The following is a 19,100-nucleotide window of genomic DNA, read 5'->3' as shown; positions in this document are numbered from 1 at the left end:
TACTAGTAGGAGGCCTCAACTTCCCTTTCTCAGAATTAGATAAATTATAACCATAAAATAAACAAGTAGTAAGATAAGGAGGTAAATAGAATATTAGAAAACCTAGACATGAAAGACCTTTGGACAAAGGTGAATGGGGATAGAATGGAATTTGTATCTTTTTCTGCAGTACATGGCACCTACACAAAAATTGACCATCTACTAGGCCATAAAAACCTCATAATCAAATGCAGAAATATAGAAGTAGTGAATAATTCCTTCTCAGACTATAATGCAGTAAAAATCACATGCAATAGTAGGCTATGAATAGACAGACCTAAAAGTAATTGGAAACTAAATGACCCATTTTAAAGAATGAGATGATAAAACAACAAATGATAGATAGAATTAAAGATTTCATCCTAGATAATGACAATAATGAGACTACGTATCAAAACATATGGGATACTGCCAAGGCATTTATTAGGGTATATGTTATATCTTTAAATGCTTACATGAATAAAATAGAGAAAGAGAATATCAACGAATTAAGCTTGTAACAAAACAAAATTAGAGAAAGAATGAATTAACCCCTCCAATTAAATACTAAATTAGAAACTTTAAAAATTAAAGGAGAAATTAATAAAAACTATGGCGAGAACACTATTGATCTAATAAATAAAGCCAAGAGCTGGTTTTATGAAAAACAATGAAATAGATAAACCTATGGTTAATTTGATTAAAAAAAGGAAGAAGGAAATAATATTACTAGTATCATAAATGAAAAAGGTGAACTCACCACCACAGAAGAGCAAATTAAAGTATTAATTTGGGAACTGTTTTTCCCAACTGTATGCCAATGAATTTGATACTCTAAATTAAATGTAATGTATGAATATTTACAAAAAAAATGCAGAGGAAATTAGATATCTAAATAACCTTATCTCAGAAAAAGAAATTCAGCAAGCCATCAATGAACTCTGCCTCCCCCCAAATCTCCAGAGCCAGATGAATCCACACATGAATTCTATCAAACACTTAAGGAATTCTACATAAAATCTTTGGAAAAATAGGTGAAGATGAAATTCAGCCTAACTCATTCTATGATACCAATATGGTGCTGACACCAAACCAGGAAAAGTCAAAACAGAGAAAAAAATTTTTAGACCAATTTCCCTAATAAATATGGATGCAAAAAACTTAAATAAATAAAATCTTAGAAAAGGGATTACAGCAAGTTATCACTAGGTTAATGCATTTTGACTCAGCAGGATTTATACCATGAATGTATACAGTTGGTTCATTATTAAGAAAACTCTCAGTATAATTGACTATATCAATAACAAACCTAAAAGAAATTATATGATTATCTCAATGGCTGCTGACAAAGCCTTTGTTAAAATACAGCACCCATTCCTACTAAAAACACTAGAGAACATAGGAATAAATAGATGGTTCCTTGGAATGATAAGCAGTGTAACCATCAACAAGAATTGTATGCTGTGGTGATAAGGTAGAGGCATTCCCAATAAGATTAGTGGTGAAATAAGGATTCCCATTATCACTATTACTATTCATTATTGTATTAAAAATATTAGTTTCAGCAATAAGAGTAGAAAAAGAAATTGAAATATTTAAAAATGGGGAGGAGGAAACAAAAACTCTTACTCTTTGCAGATGATATGATGGTACACTGAGAGAACCCTAAGAAATCATCTAAAAACTACTAGGAACAATCAGGAATATTATCAAAGTCACAGGATAAAAAAATAAATGCTCACAAATACTCAGCATTTCTATATATTACTAGCAAGATAGAGTATAAGAGCTAGGAAATGAAATTCCATTTAAAATAATTATTCATTTTTAATTTATATAGTGAATTGAGGCAAATTCATTAAAAAAAAAACCAAGCCATTCTCCAATTGACAGATGGTCAAAGGATATGCAAAGGTTGTTTTCAGTTGAGGAAATCCAAGCTATCCATAGGCATATGAAAAATTGCTCTAAATCTTTCCTGGTTAGAGAAATGCAAATTAAAGCATCTCTGAGGTATCACTTTACACTTCTCAGATTGGCCAAAATGACCAGAAAAGACAATGATCAGTGTTGGATGTGATGTGGGAAATCTGGGACACTAATGCAATATTGGTGGAGCTGTGAATTGATCCAACCATTTGGGAGAGAAGTTTGGATTTATGCCTAAAGGGCAATAAAAATTAGCATACCCTTTGATCCAGCAATGCCACTGCTGGGTCTATACCCTGGAAAGATCCTGAAAATGGTTAAAGACATCGCTTGTATTAAAATATTCATAACAACTCTGTTTGTGGGGGAAAATAATTGGAAACTGAGAGGATGTCCATCAATTTGGGAATGACTGAAATTGTGGTAAATGTATGGTATGGAAAACCATTGTTCTATTAGAAACCAGGATGGATAGGATTTCAGAGAAGCCTGGAAACACTTGCATGAATTAATACTGGTTGAGATGTGCAGAATCAGCAAAACCTTACATACCATAACAGTAACATGGGGGTGATGATCAAACTTAATGAACTTACTAATTCCACCAGTGCAATAATCAGGGACAATTTTAGGATATCTGTGTGAAAGAATACTACCTGTATCCAGAGAAAGAACTGTGGAGTTTAAATAAAGACTGGAAGCTATTACTTTCATTTTTTTCTATTGTCTTACATATTACATTATTTTGCTATCTCTAATATTTTATTTCTTCATCAAGGATATGTTTTTTCCTCTAAAAACATTCAATTTTGATCTGCATAGCATGGAAACAAAGTAAAGATCATCAGATTGCCTTCTATGGGGGAGAGGGTGAGGGAAGAGAAGGTGAGGGGAAAACTGTAAAATTCAAAGCCTTACCAAAAATGATAGGTCAAACTAGTATTGTGTATGATTGGGAAACAAATAAAATATTTATACAATAAAAAGTAATAATAACCATCTGAAAAAGTAATACAAATCATTTAAAAGTCAAATCAGTCAACTGGTAGGGGAATTCAACTCAACAAAAATAAAATGGAAAAGGAAAACAACTTGCTGAAAAGTAAAAAACAAAGGATAATTGAAGAAAGTAAAAACCCTAAAAATTAGAATTGGACCAAAAAATGCCTAATTAATAGATGAGACCAAGTTTCCAATCAACAAAATCAAATGACTGAAAAACTTGAAGTAAATGTAAAGTAACTTTTAGGATAAAAAAATGTCCTGGAAAATATATCAAGAAGAAATAATTTACAAATTATTTGTCTACTTGAAAATCTGGGTCAAAAAAGAGTCTGGTAAATATCTTATTTGGAAGGGTGGCTAGGTGGCATAGTGGATAGAGCACTGGCCCTGAAGTCAGGAGTACCTGAGTTCAAATCTGTGCTCAGATACTTAATAATTACCTAGCTGTGTGGCCTTGGGCAAGCCACTTAACCCCATTGCATTGCAAAAACTAAAAAAAAAAAAAAAAAGAAATTATCATAGAAAATTGTCCTAATACACAAGGTCAAGAAAAAAAATAGTCCTTGAAAGAATTCAGAGGAATTTTCAAGGAGACTTCAGTAAAAAACAAAACAAAACAAAAAAACCCAACAAACCAACAAACAACAACAAAAACTCCAAGGGCAATCATAGCCAAATTCCAGAATTCTCAAATAAAGGAGGAATACTTTAAGTAACCAAAATGCGGTAAAATACAAAGGAAGTGTATCAGATTTATAGGGGCTTGTCAGCTTCAACTTTAAGGGACTTGAGTGCCTGGAATATGATATTTTGATGGATATAGTACCTTGAATTGCAACCAAGAATTTACTACCATACAAAATTCAGCATATTTTGTCAGGGAAAAAGATGAATTTTCAAAGAAGTAGAAGACTTCCAAAATGTTTTGATATAAAAATCAGAACTGAACAGAAAATTCAGTTTTCAAATACAGTACTCAAAAGATGCATGAAAAGGAAAAGGGAAAGGGAAAAAACAAAAACAAAAACAGAAACAAACAGAAAAAAAGCTAGTCATGAACATTAGATTGTATAGATCCCTACAAGGGAAGATAACAGCTGTAACTCTTGAGAATTGTATTTTGTTTAAGACAGTTAAAGGGTTGAATATAGTTGAAAGGATTGTACTAAGATATGAGTATGGTTGATTCTTGTCTTTCTTTATAGAACAAGGGTGTTTACTCTAAACTAATGTATCTCACATTTTCCTTGAGCTACTTTAATTCTGCACTTGTCATTAAGCTCAAAACTTTCTCTGATGAGAGTATCATATTCTGGGTGATCCTGTGCCAACATTTCCTATGCCTTACAATCAACTTTAAAGTTTTTAAGAAAGACCTTCAGGGTATTCCATTACTTGGATTATTTATAATCGCTATACATAATTAAAACAGAAGTGATGTTATTTTTATTAGAAACCTTATTTAAGGAGGGACCTAGTACAATAGGGTCAGAGGATGATAGCATACTTAGAAGAGTGGGACATAAAAAGATTAGAAAGTGATTTTGACTTAATCAGTACTTTAGTTACCAAGGGTTTCAGTACCATGGTTGGTATGCTAAAAGGACAGAGTGAGAGAGTGTACCAAATACTTTGGTTGGGCATGATTGTAGGGAAATGATTGGAGCACCATAGAGAAGGAGGGTGAGAGTGGATTTAAAGGAACTGGAAAAGAAAACATCATAAAGAGATTTGTTTTTTCCTTGATACTTTGGCTTCAATTGGAGAGAGCAGATTTGGGTGAGGTATAAAAGGTACATGAGAATTGTATGTCCATGGAGGATACTTGAAAAGTTGGTAAAGTATAGTGTGATTATAATTTGATTTAATTTATGAGTATTAAGAATTTTATTCCTAATGAGGCAGAATGGAGGGCACTTATTGACTATGAGACAATGCTGCTTATTAATCAATCAAGCAATTAATCAGTCAAATTTTGATAAAAATGCTTCTATCAGGAGAGGGAAAAGGATATATTTTGACAAAGGACTGTAAGTAAAAGAAAGGGATAAAACATTAAAAACATAAAAAAACTACACTAGGAGAATGTTAGGCATTAGTGTTTAAATAACACAGGTAAAAAGGCACAAAGACCTATTCTAGTAGAAGAAAAGAAGGGATGATGTATTGAATAGATCTACTCAATAGATTTGGCTCAGAAAGGGAATAAGATACATTTCCAATGAGCTTAAAAATCTGTACTACACTACAGGGAAATAGGAGAGGGAAAGGGAAAGAATGGACTAATAAAAGGGAACGTGAAAGTAAAATAGAAAATGTATATTATGCTTCAGCGAAAGTAAAATAATCAGGGTTAGCAATCAAGGTCTTAGGCAAAGCAAAAATAAAATAGATCTCATTAAAAGGCATAAGGAAGGAAACTACATCTCCTTAAAAGACACCAAAGGCAATGAAGTTATATCATTATTAACCATATATGCATCAAGTAGTATAGAATCCAAATTCCTAGAAAAGAAGCTGAATGAATTACAAGAAGTCATTGAGTTCAAAATATTAATAATGGGGGACCTCAGTCCCCTGAATGGGTATAGAAAAGAATATGCATAATTTTCTGCAGTAAATGGTTCATATAAAAAATTGACTATATTTTAACATATAAAAATCTTATAATCAAATGTAGAAGCAAAGGAATAATAATGTTTGCTTTTCAGATCATGATGCAATAAGTAATATATGTAATAAAGGACTATGGAAAGATAAAGCAAAAATTAATTGGAAACTGCATAGCTTTCTTTTAAATAAATTTTTATTTATCTTTCCATGGTCCTTTATTACATGTAATAAAGTGTATCAAACAATAAATGATAAAAATAATCAAATATTTCCTCCAACAAAATGATAACAATAAAAGAATCTGCCAGAAATTCATGGGATGCAGCCAAAGCAGTTTTACGGGGAAATTTTATATCTCTAAATATTTAAATGAATAAAATAGAGAAAGTGGAAATCAATGAATTAGATTTTCAATTAAAAAGTAAGATATTGAACTAAGTAAAGATCTTCAATTAAATACCAAATTAGGGATTCTGAAAATCAAATGAGAGATTAATAAAATAAAAAGCAAGAAAATCATTGATCTAGTAAGTAAAACTATGTTGGTTTTATAAAAAAAATAAATAAATGAACTTTTGGATAATGAGTTAAAAAAAAGAAGTAAACCAAATTACAGTTATGAAAAGAATGAATTCAACTTCAATGAGGAGGAAATTGTAGAAATAAATAGAAACTACTTTGCCAACTGTATAATTGGTTGGTCTACCAATAAATTTAACAGTATGAGTGAAATGCATGAATATATACAAAAATATAAATTACCCAGATTAATAGAAATTAAAATAAAATACTTCAATAACCCAATTTCAGAATAAGAAATTGAAGAAATCACAAATAAACTACCTAAGAAAAAGTTTCCAGTTCCAGTTGGATTTAATGTGAATTCTACCAAACATTTAAGGAACAATTAATTCTAATCAGTTATAGACTGATCTCCCTAATGAACATGATGCAAAATCCTTAATGAAATAATATTTCTAGAATAATACACCAGGATTAAGTGCAATTTATATCAGAAAGGCAGGGGTCGCTTAATATTTGGAAAACATTCATCATAATTTTACATATCAGTAAAAAAGTCAACAGAAATAATGATTTTCTCAGTTGATCCATTCCTATTAAAAACACTAGAAAAAGGAATTATTTTCCTTAAATGATAAGCAGAATCTATCTAAAAACATCAACAAATATTATATGTAATGGGGATAAATTAGGAGCATTTCTAATAAGATCAGAGGTGAAGCAGATTCCCATTATCATTATTGCTATTCAATATAACATTAGAAATGCTAACTTTAGCACTAAAAGAGAAAAATAAATTGGAAGAAAAAGAAGAGAAAGAAAAATTTCAACTCTGCAGATGATATGATGGTATACTTGGAGAACTTGAATAAAATCATCTTAAAAAAACATTTGAAACAATTAACTACTTCAGCAAAGTAGCAGGATATTATATCAACATACTAAGTCAACAGCATTTCTATATATAAGAAACAAAACTCAAGCGAAAGAGATATAAAGAGAAATTCCAATTAAAGTGATTGTAGACAACATAAAATATTGGAGAATCTACTTTAGAAGACAAAACCAGAAACTGTATGAACACAATTACAAAACACTTGTCACACAAATAAAGGAAGATCTAAAAAATTGGAAAAAAATGCCAATTGTTCATGGTTAGTTGGAACTAAAATAATAAAAATGAGAATATTTCTCAAAATAAATTACTTATTCAGTGCCATACTAATCAAAATACAAAAATAGTTATCTTACAGAGACAGAAAAAAACAGTAATGAAATTCATCTGGAGCAAAAAAACGTAAAGAAAATCAAGAGAACTGATGGGGAAAAAATGTAAAAGGAGGTGACCTAGCTCTGCCAGATCTAAAAACTATACTTTAAAGTGGCAATCATCAAAACTGTCTGGTACTAGTTAACTAACTGCCAGTGAAACAGGATATTTTTTTCAAAAGAAACAATACTAAATGACCATAGTAGTGTATTGTTTGACAAATTCAGAGACCTTAGCTTCTGGAAAAATAACTCATTATTTTTGAAAAATTGATGGAAAAACTGGAAAATACAGTGGCAAACTTTAGGCATAAAACCATATTTCACATCTATACCAAAACACGGATACAATGGGTACAGAATTTAAATAAAGGGTGATGCCCTAGACCAATTACCAAATCAAGAAATACTCTGTCAGATCTATGGAAAGGAGAGAAATTTTTGACCAAAGAAAAAAATAGAGTTCATTATAAAATGTAAAGAGCACGATTTTGACTATACTAAATTTAAAAGTTTTTGCAATAATAAAACAACACTTCTAAGATTAGAAGTTAAATAGAAATCTGAAAAATCATTATCATAGTTAGGGGTTCTGTTAAAGGTGTCATTTCTGAAACATATTGAGAACTGAATCAAAGTTAAATGAGTGCAAACCATTTCCCAATTGATAAATGGTCACAGGACATAAAAAGTCAGTTTTCAAAGGAAGAAATTAAGGTAATATATAATCATAAAAATGCTCCAAATCATGATTGATTAGAGAAATGCATCTCACAATCATCAAATGGACTAAGATGACAAAAAGGGAAAATTATCATTGTTGGAGAAGTTGTAGTATGATTGGGAAATTAATGTACTATTGGTGGAGTTGTGAACTAATCAAAACATTCTGGAGTGAAATATGGAATTAGGACCCAAAAGCAATAAAACTGATCATATCCTTTGATACAGCAATACAAATATTGAGCCTATTCCAGAAGAAATCATAAAAAATGGGAAAAGTCCCATATGTTCCAAAGTATTTGTAATAGTTCTTTTTGTAGTGACAAAGAATTGGATTTTGAAGAGAGATGCCCATTGGATACTATTGTTCTAAAAGAAATCATGAGTGGTGGAACTCTAGAGAAGCATGGAAAGAATTGAAAGAACTGATGCTAAGTAAAGGGTGCAGAATCAAGAGGACATTGTACACATTTACAATAACATTTTGAGTTGATCAACCATGATGGATGTAGCTTCTCTCAGCAGTTCCAAGAACTAGGATAACCCTGGGAAACCTGTTATTGACAGTACCATCCACATCCAGATTGAAAAAAAGAAAACAAAATAAAACAACCATTAAATCTGAATAAATACTGATATAACTTTTGAAAAATCTTTCTGTTTTTCTTTCCTAAGCCATGGTTTTCTTTCTTTTTCCTTAGACTTAATTTCTCAACTAGAAAATTACTAATATGCAAACATATCAAACACAAATGTGCATGTACAACATGCACTAGACTATTAGACTGCTGAGGAGAGGAGGTGGAATAGAAGGGGTGGAAAATTGTGTAACATAAATATGTAAGTAAATGAATGTTGAAAAACTTTCATAATATGTAACTGGAAAAAAAAGAAAATATCAAAATGAAAAGAATTAAATTCTTGCTTAGAGAGTTGAGTGAGCAGAAAAGACTAGAGATTTATTTTATTTTCCTTTGAGTCTCCTTTCTCCTAATTGCATCTCATTCTTCATGTGATGAACAGCTCTAGGTACAAAAAATTAAATGCAAGGCTATTTTAGAATGGAAGTTAACTAGAATATGAGGAGGAAGTCACAAATTTGGCAAAATGTAGCACTTAAATATAATTTCAAAACTAGCTAACTATTCTAAGACTGAGGGTGAGGAGGCAGTACATTTCAGATATTCTGACAAATATTTAACAATCACTTCTCCAGAGGAAAAATGTACTCATGACACACATGTTTAATCTGTGTTAGCATCTTCATTATTTTCTTACAACTTTGAATGACTGTCCAAAATTTCTAGCTAATGGTCCTGTTTTTGACCTTCAACAGTCCCTCTTCCACAAGAAAAATCTTGATATGCATTAATATGTCATATTTAATACAGTAAAATCTTCATTCTTCAGTCTAAATGTTCCAATTCTTTCAACTGATTATTATATATGAATTGATTTTCAAAACCATTTATATACATTAATTTCTCAATATCAAAATGTGTTATCTAAAGTTAAGACTCTATGATATCTTTATGGCTCTTAATATGAACTATTAACTCTTTTTTTGGATGTTAAGTCCTTCTTAATTCTAATAATACTTTGTATATGACTACTACAATTGCTAATATCATTCAAATCAATCATAATCACTAAAATTTCCAAAGCTTTCCCTGCAAGTTGCTCTTGCCATCTCTCTACAGCTCTTCCATCTTATATTTGTATGCAAATTTTTAAAGAAATTATATGTAGGCTTTGCATTTATAAGCAAAAAAGTCCATAATAGACTATTCAACAGCCAAAGTGGAATATTTTTTTTTATTTTCCAATACAAACATTTTTCCTTCTCTAAACTTTTGTATTTACATTGACAGTGCTTCCATTCTCTTATCCTTGCAGTCATTATCTTTTCTTTCTCTCATACCATTTAATTAATCAATTTCCTGGTGTTTCAACCCCAAGATAACTATAGACAGCCTTCCCTTAACTTCATTTTCATAAATGAGCATTCTGCTTCAGGCCCCGATCTTTGTTAGACTGAGCTACTGTAATAATGTTTTTTTTTGGTTTCTATTTTTCTAGTCTTTTCTCTCTTTCAATGTGTTTTCTATACAACTAACAAGATGATTATTTTTAGTTTTTTGCAATGCAATGGGGTTAAGTGGCTTGCCCAAGGCCACATGACTAGGTAATTATTAAGTGTCTGAGGTCAGATTTGAACCCTGGTACTCCTGACTCCTGGGTCGGTGCTTTATCCACTGCACCACCTAGCCGCCCCTAACAAGATTATCTTAAAGCCTATGTATGGTATCATTATACTTTGCTAACCAACCTCAAGAAGCTTTTTACTGCATAAAATATAAGACATATAGTTTGAGATTTAATGCTCTTAATTTTACAGTTTGGTTCCTTCCTATCTTTCCAGAATTATTTCATGCTGTCCCATGAAGTTTAGTTTTCTGCTGAATTGCACTAAAGTTGTTCTCCCCAATTCTATGAATTGCCTAAATCACAATACTTTCTTTGAATGCAGTTTGTATTATCTCCACTTTTCAGAACCTTTATCTTTAATCAAGGTTCATATGAAGTGATACCCTTTCTGAGATGCCTTTCCTAATGGATTTAGTTATTAGAGTTCTACCCTTCTCAAATATCTTTGTATCATGCTAATTTATATACTTATTTTGTCACTCTGGTAGAATATAAGCACTCCACATGTAGGTGTTAGTTTAATCTTGCTGTGCTCAGATTCTAGCATAATGCTTTACACAATGAAAGTGCTAAATAAATATTTGCTCCTCTGATGTTTTTGATTTTCCTGTTATTCATAAGCTAGAAAAGTTGTTTGTTTCATTCTTGTTCTCCAAATGAGTATCCTGTTTTTAACAGAGCAAATATTTTCAATTTTTTGGCTTTCCAGTCAAAGACTTCTTAAAATTATTTCCCTGAGTCACAAATTAATATATGCTTTAGTGTCTTAATCTCCTGAAGTGATTTATTTTAGGCAGAGAGGGTTCATTTTCTTTAGCCATAGGTAGGGATGTTTTCAAGGCCAAATCTTAATCTGTTGATAAAATGGAAATGCTAGTAATGGTTGGCTTAGGCAATTTAAATTTGAGACAAGCATCTCATTGGTCAGGCAAATTGTTCTTAACCTCTACTTCATCAGTCTGAATCATCTGCTTCACAGTGTTTTTTCAAAGAAAAGTGTATTGTAAACCTCATACACTACTTGTTTAGGTTTCTCTTTTTTTTCTGTCTTCTACCCAGTCTTTAAAGCAGCTAGGCATTGCAGTGGATAGAGTGCCAAAGTTGTAGTAAGTAGATTCATCTCCCTGAGTTTATTTATTCATCTGGTCTTGGAAACTTACTATTTATGGGACCCTGGGCAGGTCACTTAATCTAGTTTCTTTATGTATAAAATGAACTGCGGAATGAAATGGCAAATTACTCCAGCTTCTTTGCCAAGAAAATGCCTAAAGGTGTCATGAAGAATCTAAAAAGACTTGGAAAAATGACTAAATATAAATTTATCTATCAAAAAATCAAATAAAAGCAAAAATAAAAAATATTAATTGAGCTGGAACAAGGAGGTTGGATGAAAAGGATAAAGGGGAGTCATTTGCCCAAATTGGTTTACAGATTTCATTTTTGTTTCACCTATTTAACAATAGATATACACAAATATGATCAGACTTGTGAAGTAAGATAGATACAGAGTAACTGAAATTATTTCAAGATTTTTATTTCTGTAAACTAGGAAAATCTATCACTATCATGATTATCTCTTTCATTGTAGTATAAATAATACTCATTAAAATAGCACTATTCAAGCAATGGTATTTAATAAAATTAACTTTATGGTGATTACAAATAATATTACCTTCTCAGAAATATATAAAGCTTTGAGGTTTACAAAGTACTTCTCTCAATTATACCATGAGGTAAACAATGCAATTATTATCATCATTCCAGGATCATAGATAGAGAATGATCTACTCATTTCACAGATGAGAAGCCTGAGACCTAGAAATTTCTGTGATTTCTCCAAAGATTCAGGTAGGAAGAAGACAATTTAATTTTTTAATAAAGATTCTCTGATTTGAACTATTTTTATTAGAACATAGGAAACTGAAGTTCAAAATATTGATTTTTCCATGATCTCATTGCATTTCTTCTCAGTAAAGAGTCAATATGTTGCCACAAAGAAGAGTAGTTGATATTAAACTCCCATCTGAGCTTTAATTTCAGCTCTGCTGTCTACATATGAAGGATTTAGGATCCTTTTCAGTTGCTATGATCATATGTAACTTATTAAAATAGAATAAACTGATCTCAGACTATCATCCAATTAACATTTTTTCAGAAATTCTAGGGAAAGAATCTTTTCAAATGTCAGAATAAGTGGAAGTAGAACAAACAGTTATCTAAAAAGTAATGAAAGATGAAAGAAAGACAGTAGCGCAAGAAAACTATAGTTTATTCCAAACTAGTGGCTAACCATGGACCAAAGAGGCCAAAGATGAATATGAGAATCCCAAGGTAAATATTCAGAGAAGAATTTAGTCACACACTTAATGATCTTAGTTTGTTGACTCTGGAATAAATACTTTACTTGTTTTCTAGGTAAGCTTTTTAAAAATGAAATTTACCTTAAATTTTCAGACATTTTTCTATTCTTTGATTTTGTTTTAAAGAACTGCTTATGGGAAAATGTAGATCTCTAAATGTTTTCATTAACAAAAAAAGAAAAACAGATCAAAGAACTGTGCATATGTGATAAAAAGTTCTAGAAAAGCAGCAATTTAAAAATTCTAACTAAATACTAAAATATAAATTTAGAAATCAAAAAAGATTATTAAATTAATAACTGCAATTTGAAATTATCAAAAAATAAAAAATAGTCTAAAAACATAGAAGAAAAGCAAATTTCCATTAATAACACAAAAATACAATAGATTTAAAAGAAATAAAGAAATCATAAGAAAATATTTTTTCATTTATATGCTAAAATTTGAGAACTGAAATGAAATGGATGAATATCTAAAATTTATATAAATACTCTAATAAATAAAACAATAAGTAATGATTATTTAAAGGAAATAATACTGGGAAAGGATATTGAAAATCCACAGATAAACTTTCAAATATGGAAGTGGGGAGAGAAAATAGGACCAAATGAATTTCAAGCAAATTATATTAAACAAAGAACAATCAATTCCAATATTATAAAAACAGTATTCAAAAAGAGGGGAAAGAATAGATTGTATGTATGTGTTCTTTATATCAAAAATATATTTATATAAAAATTTAAGAAAATACCAGCAAATATGATAAAACAACTAATAACAAGATAGTATAATATGAATAGATAGGATTTATAAAACAAATGCAGTATTGTTTTAATATTACTAATTTTATCAACAGATGGGATAATATTAATATCAAAGAAAAGATAAGTGCAGGTATATTAGGAAATTTTAATATATTTTTGACCAATTAATAGGCCTTAGTGAATAATCTGGAGGTATTTTATTAGTAACTTTAATTGGCTTCTTGGAAACAACCAAAAAAGGTCCAATCTGACTGAAGGAAAATAGAATAAATTGACTTATTGTTGCTTCCTGATAGTTCTTAAAAGAAATTCTTCCAGCTACAAATGGAAAGACTGAAAGAAAGGAGAATATTATTTGGAATACCTTGTTCCCCTCTTTGAAGATGAAAAATGAAACTCCTGGCAGCATTTTTACCAATTACTTTTTGACTTGCCAGAAAATACCTGAAAAGTCAGTTTTATTCTCAACCATTTTTCTAGTATTTTCTTCTTTAGTGAGTTGATTTATGACATTTGTTCCATATTATCAAACATAGCTCAGTAGAACAGATGAAATCATTTGAATCTGGTTGTTATAATAAGAAAAATACTAACCACAAGGTGCCATTAGCTTTCTAAAATGAGAGCACATTAGGGACTAACAGAGGAGTGGAGGAAAGATTATTTCTGCTATTTAAAATTGTTCTTCGCATTAGACAATTACATTTTTCTTATTAGAGGCTTCTTGTATAGGGCACAACCAACTGACTGAGATTGTCTTTTTTTTAGATTTTTGCAAGACAAATGGGGTTAAGTGGCTTGCCCAAGGCCACACAGCTAGGTAATTATTGTGTCTGAGGCCGGATTTGAACTAAGGTACTCCTGACTCCAGGGCCTGTGCTCTATCCAATGCACCACTTAGTCGCCCCCAAGATAGTCCTTTTTGAAAGTATTACTTTCTTTTTTACCCCCCTCCCCTTTAGTTCCTTCCTATTGCCAGAAAACAAGGTGGATTTTTGACATAAAAGTAACGAAAGACTCTTGGTGCCATAGGTGAGATTCTGAGTCAGCTTCATCAGGTCAGCTTTCCTCTTCTATTTTATATTCAAACTTTACCTATCAGCTCACTAAATCTGATAAGTGATAGTTCTTTCAATATTTTTCTCCTGCTGATAGAATCTTTTGCCTAGTCCATTTATTTTTGTCCTTTTTACCCTTAGCACACCAGGAGAATGATTGGCTTTTTATGACATTCATACTAGAATTAAAAAAAAAAAGAAAATCAATCAAACAATCGATCAATATGTATTTATTAAGCTCCTACTCTATTACAGACCTTGTTTCAGGCACTGAAGATACAAATAAAAAGAATAAAAATATCCTTGCATTCATATAATTCAGTCTCCTGGGCTGAGGCACATGCACATACCTATCTCAAAGATACATTTATAGACAATAAAGAGACAAAACAGATATAAATTTCATAGGAAGAGAAGACACAAAGGGGTTCCTATGTAAGTAAATTAGAGGAATTACTCATACTAAACAAATATTACATTTTTCTTAAGAATCAAAATATTTGACCTCTCATCTTTTTTTTTACTAGTAATAAAAATACTGACATCATCATTATTTGACAGAAAATTAGATGGATAAGTTTGATCCTTAAGCAGATATATTGACCTCATCTTTAAATTGTTCTGTGTTTAATAGTTGAAACAATGAGAAAAAAAAACAAATTCAGATAGTTATAATGCTTTTAGTTGCTATGATAATGGCAATATAGCACCAGATGCACAGCGGATGTCCTTCAGTTGGACTTGGATGCTAAAAAGAGCTCTTAGTCCCACTTTAAGGAATATCAACTAACAGTTTTTAATGAAGCCATGAAAAAGTTTGTTTCCTCCAGTTAGTATTTCTTCCTGAGCTTATTTTTTGAAAATGACAATGGAAATAGACTCAGGGTTTTGTCTTGCTTAATTAAGACTTAGTATGTGCGGGCAGCTAGGTGGCACAGTGGATAGAGCACCAGCCCTGGAGTAAGGTGTACCCGAGTTCAAATCTGGTCTCAGTCACTTAACAATTACCTAGCTATGTCACCTTGGGCAAGCCACTTAATACCATTGCCTTGCAAAAACCTAAAATAAAATAAAATAAAAATAAAATTTAAGACTTAGTATGTGCATTCTAAATGTCCATATGAGACAATAACCTGTCCTTATCTTCATCTGTGAAATCTTAGCCTTGACTCCAACTCCTGAATACATCCTACATCCTACAGGGATTTTATGCACCCCTTTTTGTTGGTGTACAGTGATGTCAGACTCTTTGAATTACCATTTTATATTTTCTTTTCAAGGATACTAGAGCAGTATGCTATTTAATTCTCTGGATCATTTTATAGATGAGGTAACTGAGGCTCACATAACTAGTGAGCATCTGAAACCAGATTTGAACATATGAAGATGTTTTCCTAATTCCACCTACCATCACCTAGCAGCCATTATCCAGGGTCATTTCTAGATGTCCTCTTCATATTTGGTCATTGATTGGAGCCAGATGACTCCAGAGGGGAATGTGAGCTTTTTGGCTTAGCCCAACATTTGTTCACTCAAAACCAATTCATTTGTGTGTCATGGCATCACCTCCCTGATGTCATGACTTCTTTGAACACAGGAAAAACATCACTGGGCATAAATTGATTTATCTCTGAAAAAGTGAGTCCTGTCCTTCCTTTAAAATTATTTATATCCATATATCAGATAATCTGGATCTTTTGTTGGACAACAAACTTAATCACAGTATTACCAATTAAGGCAGAGGGTAAATACTTGGAGAAAGAACAAAGCTTCCAAACCTCAGCTGCCTCTCAGCCTCATATTTTCAAACATTAACAATGCATCAATGTCCCAGATTTTCCACATTCCTTCCAATATTTCCCACTGTCCTTTCTAAACATATTGACCAATATGAAAGTTGTAAGGTGGTACCTCAGAGGTGCTTTAATTTGCATTTTTCTAACCAATAATGATTTAGAGAAATTTTTCATATGACTATGGATAGCTTCAATTTCCTCATCTGCTAATTGTCTTTGCATATCCTTTGACCATTTATCAATTGGGGAATGGCTGTTTTTTTGTCAATTTGACCCTGTTCTCTACATATTTTAGAAATGAGTCCTTTGTCAGAAATACTAATTGCAAAAATTGTTTCAAGATTTAGGGCATTTCTTTTGATTTTGGTAAGAATGGTTTTGTTTGTGCAAACCCTTTTTAATTTAATGTAATCACAATTAACCAATTAATTTTTAATGATGTTCTCAATCTCTTCCTTGGTCATAAATTGCTTCCATTTCCATAGATCTGACAAGTAAACTATTCCTTGTTCTCCAACTTTGCTTATAATATTGTTTTCATGTCTAAATCTTGCACTCATTTTGATCTTAAGTTGGCATAGGATGTGAGATGTTGATCTAATGCAAGTTTCTGCCATACTATCTTCCAATTTTCCTAAGTTTTTTTAAATTTTAATTTACATTTCAATTTATTTACACATTACTAAAATAGTCTTTTAAGACTAAATATAATACCCCCCCACAAAAATAAAAAAAAACTCATGAGAAATAAAGTGAAAGAAAGAGAAAAATAATGCTTCAGTCTGTTTAGATACCATCAACTCTATTTCTGGGGTACATTGTATTCTTTATCACAAGTCCATTTGCAATACTTTCATATTTTTCCACAGTTGCTGTAGCTGATCGTAATTCCTATATCCATTCCTCACCACTCCCATTTATTCTATTTTCTCTCTCCTTTTACTCTGTTCCTCTTCAGAACTTTGCTATGGGCAGCTAAGTAGCACATAGGACAGAGCACATGCCCTGTGGCTAAGAGGGCCCCAAGCCTAAATCCCACCCTGAGACCCAGCAACCACCCAGCCCTGTGGTCCAAGACAGGTCATCCAATCCCACCACCTTGCAAAAAATAAAAAGAAAATGGTTTATCTGACTATCCATTCCCTTGCTTTACCCTCTCTTCTATCATCCACATCCCCCTCCCCTCCCCTCCCCATCCCCTTTCTCTCCTTTTTCCTCTAGATTTCGATACTCTATTAAGTATGTGTTGCTTCCTCTCTGAGCCATTTCCGATGAGAATGTAGGCTCCCTCATTCCCCTTCACCTTACCCCCTTCCACTCCATTGCAAAAGCTTTTTCTTGACTCTTTTACATGAATTATCTTATCTCATTCTACCTCTCCTTTCTCTTTCTCATAGTACATACCCTTTTCATATATTGAGTACATTTTTACAATATATTATAGCTTCAAGTTCAGCTCCCTCCTATGCTCCTTCTAACCACTCTATTAAATGAGAAGGTTGATATGAAGATAATCAGTATCATCTTCCCATGTGGGAATACACATAGTTCAGCATCATTAAATCCCTCATAATTTACCCTTCACATCCACCCTCTTTATGCTTCACCTGAGTCCTGTACTGGAAGATGAGACTTTTTGTTCATCTCTAGCCATTTCAACAGGAATATTTGAAATTCCCCTATTTCATTGAAAATCCTTCCCCTGGAAGAAGATGTTCCATTTTGCTGGAAAGTTGATTCTCGGTTGCATTCTAAGCTCTTTTGCCTTTTGCAATATTATATTCCAATCCTACAAGCCCTTAATGTGACTGCTACTAAATCCTGATTGTATCTCCATGATATTTGAATTGTTTCATTCTGGCCACGATTTTCTCTTTGACTTGGGAATTCTTGAATTTGCCTATAATATTCCTGCTTCTAGGTTATCAGAGCAATTTTCTTATAGAATTGTTTTAAAAATGAAGTGAAGGCTCTTTTCCTAATCATGACTTTCAGGTCATGATTTTTTAAATTGTCTCTTCTTGGATCTGTTCTTCAGGTCAATTGTTCTTTTCAATGAGATAATTCACATTTTCTTCTAGTTTCTTGACTCCTCACAAAGTCATCAACTTCTACATTTGAAGGAATTGTTTTCTTCTTATTGTCTTCCTCTCCATCTTGCTAATTCTGATTTTTAAGGTATTCTTCTACTCATTAACTCATTAACAAATTTTTTCATTGGACCCAAATTGGTTTTTAACAGGTTTTCTTCAGTATTTTTTGGGATCTCCTTGACTAAGCTGCTGACTTGGTTTTCATGTCTTTCCTGTATATCTCTCATTTCTCTTCCCAATTTTTCCCCTACCTCCCTTGCTTGATTTTCAAAATCTTTTGTTGAGCTCTGCCATAACAGAATCCTTGACAGTCTCCCCTGCCCCCATCACCATCTTACCTTTCCTGGGCTGAGCATAATGAAAGCAAGTGCAGGGCAGCTCCTTGCTGGGCGGCTTTGGGGGCCTGGTTCTGTTTCATGGCATCTGGGCTTCGGTGTGGGCTGAGGTTCATGCCTGTACTGAAGGCCATGCATGCCTAGCCTCTCTGTTCACTCTGGCAGAAGTCTCCCTGCTAATCTTCCAAGTTGTGCTTGGTACTCCCTGGGTTGGCAGGTCAGGAAACTTCTTCTTCTGCTAGGAGCCAAGGCTCCCAGGGACCCAGGTTCCCCATGGGCTGTTCCCAGAAGGCTGGAACTCCTTCGCTCCAGCATGGTGATCCTGGCTGTGCTGCTGCGCCCTCAAGTCTCCCACTATCTTCCAGTTTACCTTGGGCTGGAGAATTGCCTCCCTGGATCATTCTCTG

At 32.3% G+C, this 19,100-nt stretch overlaps 1 pseudogene; it reads right to left on the bottom strand.

Moving 5' to 3' along the window:
* Window positions 1-18,827, bottom strand: part of LOC141498875 (lysosomal-associated transmembrane protein 4B pseudogene) — a 76,696-nt pseudogene extending 57,869 nt beyond the window's left edge.
* Between the last annotated feature and the right edge of the window lie 273 nt (window positions 18,828-19,100).

This window comes from Macrotis lagotis, chromosome X, assembly GCF_037893015.1.
Source record: "Macrotis lagotis isolate mMagLag1 chromosome X, bilby.v1.9.chrom.fasta, whole genome shotgun sequence".
NCBI lineage: Eukaryota > Metazoa > Chordata > Mammalia > Peramelemorphia > Peramelidae > Macrotis > Macrotis lagotis.
Note: the sequence above shows the minus strand (reverse complement) of the source record. Positions and strands in the feature narration are given on the sequence as shown.